The sequence below is a fragment of the Pteropus medius genome, unplaced genomic scaffold (genome assembly GCF_902729225.1).
Source record: "Pteropus medius unplaced genomic scaffold, Ma_sr-lr_union100, whole genome shotgun sequence".
Taxonomy (NCBI): Eukaryota; Metazoa; Chordata; class Mammalia; order Chiroptera; family Pteropodidae; genus Pteropus; species Pteropus medius.
Window position 1 is genome coordinate 59,393,028 of NW_024349800.1, and position 14,030 is coordinate 59,407,057.

Consider the following 14,030-nt stretch of genomic DNA (forward strand, 5'->3'; position numbering starts at 1 on the left):
CTTACCGAGAACTAGGTTGTGTCTGTACTTCTCCGTGCCCAGCCTCTCCCCCTGGCCGGCATGGATCCTGGTCACCCTTGGACATGTCGCCACTTGAGAGGTCCAGGGACTCCGTGAGTGGTAGGCAGCTCCCGGCTGCTACTTCCCCAGCCATCTTTCCAATCAAAAGAGAGCAGCACCGGGGATCCGGCAGTAACCAGAGCCCCATCCAAGTTTACGGGCACGTCTCCATCTGGCGGAGCGTCTTCTGTCTGGGATGCGACCACCCACGCCATTCTCTTCCGATCCAACAGTCGGGCTTGCAATGATTCAGCTCCCGTGTCAGCTCTGCACACTCCTCCGAGGCCTGGGAGGCCTGTCTGATGAGTGAGCAGGAAGTGTAGGCTGTGCGGCCTCCCATCCGAGACTCTGGAAGAGCCCACTCACCTCCGACATGTTGGGGAAACTGATCTCCTGTCATTATTTTTAGCCTTATGCGCTTTGCATTATCTTTCAGAGACGCAGCCTAAGGAGCCATAGAGAGAGGGAATCAGACAGCTTGGCTTCGGTTCCGATTCTGTCACTAGTAACTGCGTGACCTTGGACATTTATTTTTGCCTCTCTGAGATTCAGTGTCCTGATCTGTCCAATGGAAATGTGCTGTCCTTCCATCTTACCACAGGGGATTGTTGCTAGACTCAAAAGAGATGACAATGAACGTGAAAGAGCATTTTTGACTGTAAAATACCAACATCTAATTATTATAAACTTGTTACTCCCCCTCCCACCCCGAAAAGATACTTTCTCATTTATGCTAAAGCTCTTCCCTTTGGACTTCACCTGCCCGTCGGGTAGAGACAGGGGTTGTGACAAGGGCTCGAGAGGCTAGAAGGAGAGAGAAGGTCTTCGAGTAAATGGGGGCCACATTCTAGATTTCTGGAGTTTGCTAAACGAAATCCTTTCTTCCACATCATTTCTGCGTCCTTCTGTCCCAACATTCCCTTGAGGAGACTGAGCATCTCTCCTTTGCCAGACGTTGACATGAGAGATGCGACAATGTGAAATCACCGAGGAGCCGAGAGAGTAAAAGGGGAGACAGATGGGAAAAAGGAACTGAACTCTGGTGTGTCAGGCCGTAACGGAACAGGTGCCAGATGCCAGGAGCCCAAGGAGAGAGGGAGCTGATCAGCTTTATGCGGACGACCCGCTGGAACCCTTCGGAGGCAATGTCGCCTCTATCTCACAGATGAAGAAGCGGATGCCCAGGAAGCCTGGGCGACTTGTCTCCAGTCAAAAATCAGTAAGTCATGCAGCCAGGACTCGACCCAATTGTGTATGGTTCCAAGTATCGTTTACTTTTCATTTTGTGCAATTTTGGCTATATTGGAGGAAGTATGATGCTATTTAAACAACAACAACAAAACAAACCAACCAAAACTCCCACCCGTTCTGCATCAATATTCATGGAGTAAGGAGGTAATAATCCTCTTCATAACCTTCAAATTCATTACAAAGGCCTTTTATTCCAGAACCTCCTCCTAGTTTCAGACTTGATCTTCTCACAGTACGACTCCAACCGTTACTGAGATGGCTTTCCTGATGCCTGTCCCTCTTTCCTTTCCATATTATGTTCTAAGGACCCCTTCCGGTCTGCATCTACAGGACACGGGGAAAGTTCTCAAGCCCCTTCGAGTCCCGATTACTGTCATTCCACTGTACCTAATCCTCCCCAACTTTCTCCCAAGTTCACCAACCAAACCTGATCTCCGTTTTTAATTCTTGAGGTGCCAGCAGCTGCGGGTGCAAGAAGTAAACAGAACATAGCCCTCCGAGTCACAAGCTCCGGGCTCAGCTGCCAGCTCTGCCATGAATAGTCTCGTCAACTTGAGCAAGGTCGCTGAGGTCCCCGAGCCTCTGTTTCTGTGTCTCTACGATGAGAAGAGTAACGTTGACCGGTGGACGTAAGGTGAAGCTGAAGGGTTGTGATGTATTCCTGAGAACCTAGGGAAGGGTAACGCATCTGATTGTCATCAACACGGAAGGCCGTCTGCACGTAGGTTTCTGATGTGGAATAAGCTCCACCCCCGCCCAGCTTTATTGGAATATAATTGACATATGATACTGGGTAAGTTTAAGGTGGACAGTGAGATGACTTGATATCTGTATATGGTGGAAGACGATGACCACGAGAAGGCCAGGAACATCCGTCGCTCACATAGTTACCACTGTGAGCGACCCTCTTACCAATCCTCAAGCATACAATACCGTGTCGTTACCTAGTCACCACGTGCTATATTGTGTCCGTAAAACTTCCAGTTTTAGGCCCTTTTTCTGTAAAGGAAAGGCCGTGTCGAATGCTTTCAGTTCTACAGCCTTCAAATCATCCCTTCCAAAATGATCATCTTTCTGGCAGACGCATCTCGCCCCTTAAGCTCTGAAAGTGTAAATCGATTCCATCTCAGACCTGTCTGCTTGCAATCAACGCATCATTTCCCTTCCCCTCCTCCTCCTCCCTTCCTCCTCCTCCTTTTTTCCTGCAAAATGTGTTTCTCTTTTCTAATGAAGATTCCCTCCTGGTATTAGCTGTCTTGAGCCCAAGAATTCAGCACCTAGGATGAGGTTCTGTGAATACCAGCTGGGAGACGTGGACCCAGAGTCAAGAAGGGTGACCTCCAGCATGGTCTGGACCAGAGACCGAGGGTCCTGGGGCGGGGGAGGGGATGGCAGCCCTGCTGCCGGAGTCAGTGAGCCTCTGGGCCGGGACCCAGGCTCGGAGCAAGCAGCTTGCGTGCGGTCGGGAGAGCGCTCCAGCTGGCAGGCCCAGGCCCAGGACGCCTTGACCGAGGCGAGCTCTGTCTCTCATTTCTTCCTTTGATTCTCTCACATGTCTGACATTGCAGCTCGCCATGATTTTCTCTGTGTCTTTCCCTTGGAAGAATCAGACAAAACAGAGGAAGCCATCTCTTGCCAGATTCTTCCCTTCCCCTGCCCGGTCTTCAAGTTCTAGGCTGAAATAGACAATTCGGAAGGTATACGATTCCACCCTCCTCCCGAAGTCTGCTATCTGGAAATGTTCCCTGAAGCCCCCCTGGGGAGAAAGGCTGTGCAATTTCCTTTCCATGTGAGGGTGGTCGCTGGTCAGAAAGACAGGTTTCGTTACGGTGTCTGCCACCTTATTCTAGAGACCAGATCTCCCTGAGGCTGAGCTCAGTTGACGAAAATACATAATAATGTTGCATTTAACGGAATGGAAGATGCCATTATTATAGACCGACACACTAATGACATTAAAAAACATCCCGAGATCAGAGATGTTAAAGCATTAAAAAAGAAAAAAAAGAATGTCTTCAAACAAATGAATTCTGATCTACCGCGAAGGCTTCCTGCGAAGATTAATGAAGATCATGCACCTGAAAGTGTTTTGAAAACTATCAAGTAGTGGAGACATGCCGTTATATTTAACAGAAGCAGCACACGGCCATGGAAAAAGCCTGGGCTTTGAGGTCAGCCAACCCTGGTTCAAATTCCGGCCATGTCTCCTCCCGGCTGTGGGATCGTGGACAATTTCCTTTGCCTTCGTGGGTCTCAGTTTTGCACTCTGCAGAATGGAAAACGTGATCCCTGCTCTGCTTCTCTCGAGAGTGTAACAACACAAGTATTCACAGGACACAGGTACATAGTCAAATTCAAGTTTAACTGGGTATCTGTGTTTTTATCTGCTAAATCCGGTAACGTAGAGATCCACAATGGAAGGTTGATCTAGATCAGAAGAATAAGACCCGAGGATTTTTGAAGGGCAGGAGTGAAGGCGAATCAGTGATAATCCGAGGCTGGGGACTAGAGGCTGCAGGGGTGGAGGTCTTGAGAGACAGAATTGGGGAGGGGGCGTGGAATGGAGAGACAGCAGAGGCGAATAGACACTGAGTCTGAAGGCAGAAGGCTTGCGTAGCAGGAGCACACAGGTGGTGCTCAGATGGTGTCTTATGAGAAGCCAGAAGCAACAAACTCCAAATAAATGCCTTTAAAAAAAAAAGAAGAAGAAGATGACTAAGTGAGTAATAGCTGCAGGAAGAGAACTCAAGAGTTGCATTGAGTAAGAACATGTTCCAATGTTTTTCAATAAATGAAGGAAAAACTGTAAATTATTCATTTGTTATTTTTGTAAGATTTTCAAATCTCTGATTTTTTTTTTCCTATTTTGTCTCCAGTTTTTGTATCCACAAAAATGTTTCTCATCCATCGTAAGTAACTTCTTTTTTTGCAAATGGAGTCTCAAACCACACCAAAATTACAAACGTCAAGTTCGTTCCTCCCCTCTCAGGTCCCGCTGGACAGAGTCCTGGGTCAGCTTGGGGCTCGACGCTTAATGCCACCTTGTTCTGAGGAGAAGGCAGAGCTTGTGTGGCGCTCGGCTTGTTTTGACGTCGGGAGTTGCTAAATTCAGGTCTTTGATATTTGACCATGCTTCTGGACTATTGAAATAGACTTGGATTTTGCTCAGTAGGAAATGAATGGCATTTGTGTTTTCTCGAAACACACTCGCTCCTGTGAATCAGCTAGGCCGAGGTGATGGTTCTTGGTTTACCGGTGAGTAGACTGAGGCCCAGGCACAGAAAACGCCAGCCCACGCTCTCGCAATGAGTTGGTGAGAGCTGGACGCAGGCCGGTTCCCGCCTCCCCCACCAGCTCTCTGGGCAGCTCCGCTTAAACCGTCTGGGCCTCCACTGCCCCATCTAGGAAACACGAGGAATATTGTCGATTTGCAGGGCCATTTGTTAAAATAGTGTGAAATGATACGTATGGAAGGGTATTGTAAACTGCAAAGTGACAAATCGGTATTAGCAATTCTTATGTACATAAGAATTGGCAGAACTGGGAGACAAATCTCAGGCTTTTTAAATGAAGTCTTTCTTCCTCGTTTTCAATATGTTCACCTTCATGGAGATAGAAGAATCAAGCTTTCCAAGGTTAAGTCTGGTTCGTATGTGGGGATCTGTCGTCCTTTTCTGGAGGCAAGGGTTTGGGGAGGCCCCCTTACAAAGCATGGTGGCAAGGAACAAGTCTCTTTGGTGGCTGACAGACTCAAGTGCATGTCATAAGGAGAAGCTATAGAGAAAAAAGATCTTTAAGAAAATTTTGAATATTTCATTTTTTTTGTATCTTGAGGAAGAGGGCTATTTATAAAGAGCAAATTTTAAGAGGGAGAGATATTCAAAATCTTTCTCAACAAAATGTCAGTTTTGTTAAAAAAAAAAAAAACAGAAAAACAAGAGTGTTTTGGAAATATGAGAGTTTATTGCCAATTCACAAGATCGATTTCCAGAAGCTCCATGTGGAAAACGATATTGTCACTTAAAGATTGAATAGGTAGGCATAGTTTTCTAGAAACCGTATTATTAAAAATGTGACCTCGATATAGACATTTAGAGCCAGAAGAAATCTTAGTAATCATATAAACCAGGACTTGTATTTTACTGATTTGAAAACAAAGCCCAAATAAAAAGGTATTTTGACAGGGCAATATAGCAAATAAGGGCAGAGACCGAAAAAAAACAAAAACAAAACAAAAAGAAAAATAAACTAGATTGCCCGGACTATGACTTTTGAGGTTCCGGGTTCTATTTGCCTTTCTTAGAACCTGCATGCATTCTCCTACTTATAAAATCGAGAGATTTCTTGTTTGCATTTCTTGTCCATAGAACAAGAGAGTAATAATGCACCTAGTGGTACCACCACCTATGTCAGAATTTTCTGGACGTGACTCCTTTGCAGTGACTTTCTCGATAAAACTGACATTATTTACAATGAGTTTGTGTGGTTCCCATATTCTTATTGAAACAGAAAGGAAACGGTTTCCTTTGAAGAGAAGATGGTTGCAGCTGGTTCTTCCTGTGACTCTGAACCACCTGAGTTGGTCGTCAGCATAGTCATCTTTCCTTATCTCTCTCCAGCTCTCTTAGAAGCACGGGGCTCTCTTTCGAATAACATCAATATTAAAAATGCTGGCTCTGTTTATTTTTCACAAAAGGCTTAGAAAAGAACCAGCCGAGGTTGCAGATAAAAGTGTGCTAACCATCGGCGACTCGATTCTAATATGAGAATCAGGCACCCACTCTTCCCTTCTTTGAATGGAGCCCTAGAAACTCAAGGCTGAAATGTCATTCTCAATATTTATGTCATCTCCTTGCGAGGGCTTCTAGGAATAATGAGATGATCATTCCATTTTGCCTTTTCATTTGAGATTTGAGTTTTATCTTTCCTATGCTTTATCGGGAGCTGCCTGGAACCATTGCTGCAATTAGTCAATGTTAAGAAAGGAAGTAGAATAAGGTTATAGGTTATCATGACACATCTCAATTTAAAGGGAAAGAATATGATAACGTAGCTTTGGTCTTCCCATCTGCACATTCTCATCTTTTCTTTCTATAAAACTATCCTTCATTCTCTTTGATGTGGATGGGACTGTCAATCATAGTGGCCAGGGCTTAGCACCTGAGCACTGGTTGATCAGTAAAATTATCCCTATGCCCCTGGCTCCACTGATTTGTTCAGAGATAAGTGAGGGACCCAAACAGAACCAATCATATTCTTCCTCGGGATGGCTATACGCTTATAGGGAGAGAAAATGTTTCTTTCTGCTGGAAGTTATAAATCTGGGGCTGCCAATAGTTATATCGCCTTCTGTTTGGAGGCAGATTATGACTAATGAAGCCAAACAGGGGTCAGCAGAGTGGAGAGAGAAAGGGAGAGATCAAATCCTGACGTTCTTATTTAAGTTCTAGGCTCTGGACCTATTTGAAGATAAACAGGGACATAGTCCGGTCAGAGTTTGAGCTTCTTGGCCTGGCTGAGCCTAAAACTTAATATATCCAAAAGTTTCCAATAAATTCTATGGTTTCTGTTGTCCAGTTCATTCGAATTGAGTTTTTGCACTTACACATGAAGCTTTTTATGAATAACAGGAGGAGGCCGCATGAATCAATTTAGTGGGTTATCAAAGAAATCCTGTCTTCAAATAAAATCTTCCATGAGGTCCCCATATAGAAAGAGATACAATGGCACCTCTAGAGCTGGCGTGGGGTGTGGGGGAACATTTGGAACCCAGCTTGATCTCCTCTGCAGCTCACAGCAGACCTTGAGGCATCACTCTGAGACCCTAGGGCTTCAAGTAACCAATTTTAAAACCACTCGAGTAGTACAGATTCTAGATTATGAACCCAGCGAGGGCAGGGACCATGACTGTCATGTTCTTTTTTATATCCCGGCACCTAATGCATTGGCTAGGGAGCGAGTGCACAAATAATTTGTATATGGGATTAATGATGGCGTTATTTTCTATTTGTGTCTGCTTAACTAAGTGCCATATCCCGCTTCCAAAATACGCATTTCTTCCATAGCTGCAGAGAGGTAGAATTGGAACATAAAATGTATCATATTTAGCTTGGTTTCCTTTCCACCTAGTTCCCCCCAAACTCTGTTGATGTCTGTTGCATTTAGTCAATGACACCCAAGACTTGAAATCAGGACACCTGGTTTCTAGGCTGAGATCCACCGTGGCATGATTTTACACGCGTCTCTCTCTTCTTCGGGCCTCAGTTTCCCCACTGGTAAAATGAGAGAGCTGAGCTGGAGATGCCCCGAGATGCTGCCATGATTTAGTATAGAGCAGGCTCTCGATGACTCACTCAGCAGGATAGACAAGTCTTCCCAACGTGCAGTCTGCTAAAGTAATGAGCAATGAGCGGAACTCTTTCTAAACAGAAAAAAATTTTCACACCAGACAGAGTCCAAAACCTCTGAGGGTTAAGTGAGGGGAACTATAATATTAAGCAGATGAATCCTCTAAAACAATATTGCAACACCTCCTGGCATTTTTACCCTTGTTTCCATAGGATCTCTCCTGAGTGATTTAACTGCGATGCATGAGGACACCTGAGGTCACCCCCAGTGCTGGCCCTGGTCCCAACCGGCCCAGGAGAGCCTTTGCACGGCACTGCACAAAGGCCTGTTGGGTACTTCAGACGTGCAGACTCCCTTCCTAAGGCCTCTCGGGGAGGCCATGGGTTTATCTGCTACCAGTGGTTAATTATGGTTCTTTTCTCTTTCCTCCAAGAAAATATGTGTCTCAGAGATTCCTAGGATTCATAAGAAGCAAATTAAGAGAGAGAGAGAGAGACTGACACTGGCCATCTAATAATATTAGGAAGACATTATTGCATCTCGAATCTACTGTCCCATATAAATAGCACAATAGATGTATGAGGTAGGTAATATCATCCCCGATTTACAAATGTGGAAACGGAAACACAGAAAAGTTAAGTAACTTAGACAACATCATTTTAAAGAGGCAGGACCAAAATTCAAACCAAGGCCATCTTACTCTGCTCCTAGGTTTTCAACCCCTACTTTGTCTATGTGAAGCTATGTGTTTTTGTGTTTGTTTCGTTTTGTTTTTTAGTAAATGTGAGAACATAAGCTTTTTGAAAAACAGGACGAAACTCTTTCCTCCGACTGATATAATACTGGCAACGTACACTGCGAGTCTTGGTGAGAACAATCATTGCTTTAGATTCGGGATTCAGAGGAAAAACGGCCCCAGTGAACAAAGTTCCACTGACACCCTGAGCTGATGTTGTGGGTTGGAATTTGCTCTAAACGTTCTGCGTCCTGGGCTGTCCTTCCAGGTTGTTCTACAACGTGAATTTCTCAAAACTAGAGGCTGAGGCCCAGCTCTCAGCAAACCCAGTACCAAGAGCCATTCATAATCCCTGTTGGCAGAAATTTTAATCCTATGAAATCAATCAAGACTCAAACTCAGAGGCACCCTGCCAGAGAGTTTTTAGGTGTCCCCAGTCTCCTGGAGCTGTCTCCCTTCATAAGCTTACAACTTCTCTGGCAGGTCGTGCCTTCCATTTCAATGCCGAGCACTGGGGGTGACCTCAGGTGTCCTTATGCATTGGGACCTTGGGGGCACTGGATGATGAAATCAGGTAAAGTCTGTATCTGCGTCTATAACAAAATCGATCTCGAAACACATGGCTTACCAAGCTGTACGCTACTTACAACACCAGAGGAAAATTTTTTCAGAGTTTGATGACAGGAAAAGTGTGTTTTTGCTAATTAACTAAAGTCTTTACTCAGACATGCTGCATCTCATAACCAATTGTGTCTGGCTTTGGGCAACGACGGCTGGGAACACACCATAGTCTTAGACTGATGGGCCTTCTGATCACGCTACCTAAAAATACTTATCTACCATTTTGCTTCACAGATTTTTACTCATTCTTCAAGGCTCAATCTGGCCATGCTGTTTTTCGGCGGGTCCTTCTTTACCTCCTTCGAGGCTGAATCGCGTGGTCCCGTAAGTCTGGAGCTTAGGCACGTCACAGCTCTTCTCACGGGACGCTGTGATGGTCTGGTTTCTTGTCAGCTTCCTTCATCACACGCTGAGTTTCTCATGGGCAGAGATGATGTGTCTTTCGTGTCTGTATTTCTTGAATGATGCGCGATGCAGATGTTATCAGGAATATTTGCTGATTTAATGTCTAACTGAATAAATACACAACGGAAGGAAGGGAGGGATTGAGGAAGGGAAAGAAGGAGGGAGGAAATAAAGATAGAGGGAGGTCAGAACTAAATTTATGTTCCACGCTAAAAATTGTCACCCCAGATTTACCTTTTCCTCATTTACCCTTCATCCTTTGGTTTCTGTTCTTAAAGTTGTATATAATATTTTTATGAAGAAAGAAGTAGAGTGAGCTAAGTAAATTTACAAATATCTATAAGATCCCTGTGGGATAACTTTTCTGTGATACCAATATAATTAACAGTTTGGCTCACTCAGAACTCACCACCACCCCAGAGTCACATGGAAGTGAATTGTTGGTACATCTGTGTTATGGGAGGTCAATAGGCTGCAGGGAAACTGAGTTAATAATCTTTATGGGTCAAAACTGCAAACCGTGTCTTTTATCAACAGGCCCTTGTTCCTGGAAAAGGCATTTGTAAGCCAGTGGGAAGGTTGACAGCTTTGAAACCATTGGGACAATCTGCCACTCGACAGCTCAGACCAGGGGGCGAGGCGAGGTCGCTCGTCAGCCCGGCCCCCGCCTCAGCCCGGCCCCCGCCCCCTGCCCGCGGTGTCTGTAGCTTCCACCACCGTTCCCACCAGCCTAGCTCTCATGGCAGAGTATTTTAGAAATCAGCAAAACAGTTGTCAGCATTCCGATTTTGTAAATCACACCTGGGCTCAGAGAGTCTAAGTGATTTGGCCAAATCCACAAATTGAAAGAGTAGCAGCATTTGAAATTTGGGCCGTGATTTTCTCATTTCTCATTCATCATACTGCCTTTTAATCGCCAAAGGCCCCTGAAGTTTCTGTGGGATTCAGTGATACCGTAGCTCACGGCATCCAGGGGTCTGCTCTGATGACCCGGTGGGCTAAGGCTCACGGAGTTGATCCCCACAGGTGAATGTCAGAATCTCATATGTGTGGGGCTTTAAATAGCATGTTTAATAACTTAGCAAGTTTATACTTAGAAAATGAGAGTGATACATCCTAAAAGAATACGAATTGCAGAAAATAATGTTTAATAAAAGTCTCCTCCTTATGAAAATAAGCTGAAGATAAACTCTTAGGGAAAATATCAGAAATACAGCTTGATGAGTGGGGCACAGAGATGGCTGAGTTTGTCCAGTGTCGTCCCAACTGTCATCATGCAGCTTCATCTACCAGCAGTGGCTGCAGATTCACACTGGGCACAATATCCCCGGCCATTGTGCCACTGACTCGATAAGTTTCATGTTGACACCGGTGAACACTGTAAAGATCACATAAGAGAATCTTCCTCACATTGAAACAAGTTCTACATTTCTCTCCAGAATAACATCCCTGGCAAAAAAAGCATTAAGCTGCATCGGCAGCTTGTAAAGAAGCACAGTCCGTGAAACCCAGCGTTCATTCTTTCTGCAAATATTTGTTGATGGCCGGTCACTTCCCGGACCCTCTGTGAGAGTTCGAGAATGAACAGAATGTGGCTCCTGCTTGAGAAGCCCACCTAGCCTAGCTTTCAGTCCCTTCAGCGGTATGAAGAGTTGAGACATTCAGACGGATCGTGGATGTTCTTAGTACTTACAACTTGGTACACCTCCTCGCTGCCGCCAGAGTCACTATATTAAAAACGACAAAGCTTCCCACGCAATGAAGAAGAAGGGAAAGGATAGCTTCTCCAGCTCACCAGTTGTTCTTCGCTGACCTCCTCCCTGACTGTCACCCACCCTGCTCCAATGCCACCTGGCGTAATCATGTCAGCTGTGAGATTCGTATCAGAATCCCGTGCTCTGAAACTCTGATTTGACCCTGAGAGTGTCTCTGGTCTGTCTTTATACATTCAACACACATAGGGTGAATACTGACTCTGTGCCAGGACCTGTGCGGGCCACTGGGACCAGTGACACAAGTTAGACTTAACCCTGCCCTCAAGGACACCACAGCCCAGAGGCAGTTCGGGCTCAGCTTTCCAAAAGGGATGTTTAAAGCAGAACCTGTAACTTTAGGGCACACAGAAGACGTAAAATACATGCTTATTTTTATAATTAATAAGCTTATATTTTAAAATTCCTTCCCATGACCTAAGTCTGCTTTGGTTAGGCAAGCATTACGGTAGATGCCAAGGACCTGGGCCCTGGTCCTGGCTTTGTGTTCTCAGGAAAAGACGCTGATCATAGTCTGAGAGGTGGCCTCACGGAGCGGATCTCTCCACCTCCCTGTCCAGCTTCCCAGGGCATTGTGGGAATAGCAGGGCCGGGAGCAGGCGATACACATCAGCAGTTCTCATGAAAGGGGCGGGCCCCTTCCTCCCACCCCCCTTCCAGGCCCCTCCCCAGCATGTCCCCCCAGGCCACCTTTCCAGCTTCCTCTCGGGCTCCAGGCCTGTGACTCCACAGCCAGGGTGGAGGGAGGATCTGGGACTTCTGGGTCCTGCCAGGCCCATAGATCTCCACTTCCTCCCCAGGAAAGGAAAAGCCGGCAAAGGATGTCACCCATTGTTTCTCCTTCCTATGGGCCTGGCGCTCCAGGGAGGTGTGCTCCCTTTGAAGTCTGAGTGTATTTCTTTTTAATAAGGAAGCATCAGAGAACTGGGAATCCCATCGGCTCTGAAAATGTCATGCCTTAAATTTGCGTTTCCCCAACAAGCCCACGAGCTCCTTCAGGGCGTGAGCCCGACCTCACTCCAGTCTCACTCAAGTGATCACGACAGGTTTAAATTGAGAAGAAACTAAGTCCTTGGAGTGGAATTTACGTTTTCCTAAGTGTCATCTGCTTGATCTCCCCCATAAACGGTGTGGATCGAGGCAGGGGACCCAGGAAGGTGCCTCTCAGGACCCCCTTAGGAAAGAATTCCTTCACGGTGGCTGGTTGGCCACCTGCAGCCGTGAATTCCAAGTCCATCTCAGCTCGGGAGCCAAGCCTTGCTCTTCCCAGGTGGCCCGGCCAATGACAAAGCGAGACGGTGGTACAGGAGTCTAGCCTCACAGGGCAGTAACTGCCGCACACGGGCTGCCCAGCCCGGCTTCCTCCAGCTTCTTTCCACAGGGGTTTCCTGCGGTAGATCTCCTGCATTTCTGATTTCAACTTACCTTATGCTTCGCGAAGACCCAACTGACACAGAGATACCGGCAGTGGAGTTGTCCAGGAAAGCAGGTGGTTAGACGGGGTTTGGGGGCTGGATCGCTCACCACCCAGCTGCCTCAAGGACTGCATGCCGGGTGGTGTGTGGAGCACAGAGCGTCTCTAGGACAAAGTGGCGGCCTGATTGCTAAACCTTCCGCAGTGGCAACTTTAGGAAAATGTCTGCTGAAGGGATAGACCTTCACCAGTGTACTAGAAGGACAATGGGATTGCACCACAGTGCAGGGGGATGATGAAAAGTTGAATGTGAAGCCCAGAGGGCTTCTGTATTTCAGTGTGAGAACACAAAACGCTGACGCTCACTCCGGATTTAAAACTTAGTATAGAGCCTCAAAGACAATTGCATGTGTCTCTAAGGCAGGTCTGTTTGCAAAAGTCAAGGTCCTGGCTGAGAAAAGCTGAGTTCCTGATGCATCTGGGTGGATTTACCCAAAGATTTTGGCTCCCCAGATCCCGATGCCTCAAAGTCTGAAGAAGTGGCCCCTTCTCCCTTGTGAAGATCTGGCTCTCCTCCTGTGGGGGAAGATGCACAAGACCATAGAGACCTCTTTCGGATGCCAAGTCGATAACTTGTATTACGTAGCTGTACAACCCAGCCACGTAACCGTATGAGAATGTACTATGATGACTTCCTAGACGGCTCGCCTCTGATCCTTTGCTTCTGTGGCTGCAGAGAATATTCTCGGAATGGGTTGGAGAATGGGGAGGGGGCCCTGGTCACAGCTCCCAGGTTTGGATATTTAGGCCCCTGTGTTGAGAGGCAGCGTCTTTATAATGTGGGATGACTCTGGGGGCTGTGAAACCAGGGTTCAAACAGAGGATTTGACATCAGCTGGATGGCAGCCTTCAATTAATTTAATCGATTGAAGGTTCACTTAATTCATTTGTAAAATTTGCTACCTGATTTGATAGGCTATTTAATCGATGGATTAAGTAGATGTTGGTTCCTATTTCCTGCTTCCCTTCATCTCTTAGACCAGGTCTGTCTTTCAAAGTTTGGTTTCCTACAGTGACAGCCTATATATACCCTAGAGATTCAAGTGTATGGAAATGACACAGACCTGACAAGTGTCATCCATGGGCTCAGGGAAGGACCCAGTCTCCAAAACTGAGTACCCAGGCCTTTGTTTTCTGTTGTGACACTAGACAATTGTCCTAAATGAGAGCATCTAAAAGGCACAATGAATAAGAAAACTTTGGTTTAGACTTCTTATATGTTGATATATAATTCATAAATAACTGCAGATTATCATCTGATATCCATTAAAGATTAGTCATCAAGCTGGTTACCAAAGAGAAAGGACGAGGTCGGGGAAGAAGGCCACAGTATAAAGGACCTAAAATTATTGTGAATAACATG